This window comes from Globicephala melas, chromosome 7 (assembly GCF_963455315.2).
Source record: "Globicephala melas chromosome 7, mGloMel1.2, whole genome shotgun sequence".
NCBI classification, from domain to species: Eukaryota; Metazoa; Chordata; class Mammalia; order Artiodactyla; family Delphinidae; genus Globicephala; species Globicephala melas.
The window spans coordinates 73,606,969-73,608,935 of NC_083320.1; the positions used below are offsets into that span (position 1 = coordinate 73,606,969).

Below are 1,967 nucleotides of genomic sequence, written 5' to 3' on the forward strand. Positions count from 1 at the left end.
TTGGGGTCCTCATCTTCTGTTACAACTTCAAATATCACTGCTGTATACCTCAGCCATTTTCCCAGACCGGAATTCCTTGCTGTTAATCTAACCCTCTGACCTTATCTTTCCTTGTCTCTCCTACATATCCTGTGTTTTAATTGTATTGAATGAACAAACTTTTCTATCTCTGTGACTACAGAGATTAGAGAGAATGCATAAATGAGTGGTGTGGGCCAGGGAAAGACGGATCATTTTATAACAGACACTCAGCCTCAGTGTCAGGACAACAGGGAAAGGTGGGCACTCAGGAGGTTATGGCCAGGAAGCCAGCTGCTACTCAGCTCCAGTGAATTGTTTTTCAGGTTTTGTTTCCTTCCGTCCCTCCTTCTTTCCTTCCTTCCCTCCTTCCTTCCTCCCTCCCTTGCTTCCGCTTCCTTTTCTTTCTTTCTTTTGAAAGATTGTATTTAAATACTTAAGAGACTTAAAATCTGTCACAGAATTTGCAGGCCAGTAATAATGAGTTCCTTCCCTTTTTCTGTCATCGGAGTTGGCACATGAACCAACTCCGGGTAGAAAGATATATTGAACTTACAAGTGGTATATAGCCAGGCAAATACTGAGTTGACGTTCACTGCTTTTAGCAAAATCTTTGGATTTTAATACATGATCATGTTTGCAGTATCTATGCTAATTTTACAATTCGAGATTGTAAATCCACATGCTTCACTTTTGTGCAATTGGAGGTTTTTGATTGTTGCTATTTTAAGGGGAAGAATTTCACATTCAAAATGGTCCAGAAGACATTTATTGATGTTTCTGCCTTAAAAACAAAAAACTTAAAAATGTTGTGTATGCATCACTAAGCATGGGACAGACAAAAATTTGGCAGTCATTTTAAAATAAGAACAGATACTACACTTGATCTTAGCCTAAAGGCCAAGAAGCGATGGCAGTCATTTTAGAAAGGCAACAGAAATATGTGTGCCCTTTGGGTTTATTTTGGAAACAAAAAAGAATTTGAAAATGTCAGGTTTACAAGAGCAGACTCCCCTTGCGGGGTGCCAGAACAGGGAACGTGCTTAGCAGGAATCAAGCATGGGTCATTGACAGTACTCAAATGAGAATGTTCATGAGCATAGTTGCCTGGCAGTGACAAAACAATTTTTGTGCTGTTATTAAATCAAATTGAAAATGTTCAGTTAACTCCTCTTCACTTCCTCAGAGGTATTTTTGTCAAAACTTTGGTGAGTTTTCTTATAGGCATTTGTCTGGGCATTGATATATTAAATTGTGGTTTAAAATATATGTATATATATATATAATTTATATATTAAATTGTACTTTTTAATATCTAAAAAGCCAAAAATGTTTAATATACTTATATAAACTGAATTATACCATATATAATGCTCAGCAACTTGATGTTTTAAATTTCATTAGAGTCCTCTTATTTCTGTAAAATTTACAATCAAGTTTTTTAATATCTAAAGCCCTTTAAAATTTAATTATGTTACCTTGAAATGTTTTCTTGTAATTAGCATTTTAACTATCTTAATGAGTCCCTTGTTTATGCTAATGATTTCCTGATTTTCTTCTTCCTTGTCTATGTTAGTTACAGATATCCAGTCACTCCACTCCCACCCCATCCTCCTTATCCTATTTGAGGTTTAAGATTACCCAAAACTTTCTAGTACTGGTTATGGTCCTGACTCTTAACTGAATCATTTTCCTCATTGTAGCTTGTTGGTCTATCAAGGTAATACTAGCTTTAGGGTTGAAGTGAGGAATGTCTGCTCTTTTTCTATTCTCCCAGAGAGTTTCTGAAAGGTTGGCATGGTCTGGTCCTTGAAGGCTTGGTAGAACTCACCTGTAAAATCACCTAGGTCTACTATTTACTTTGCAGAAAAACTTTAAAATTTTGATTTGATTTTTGTACTAATTTTAGGATAATTCTGTTTCTTCTTGAGACAATTTTAATAGTTTAT

The 1,967-nt window shown here is 35.5% G+C and overlaps 1 pseudogene; it reads right to left on the bottom strand.

The window, feature by feature from the left end:
• Positions 1-723: 723 nt before the first annotated feature.
• Positions 724-930, bottom strand: LOC115851141 (U2 spliceosomal RNA; annotated as a pseudogene).
• Between the last annotated feature and the right edge of the window lie 1,037 nt (positions 931-1,967).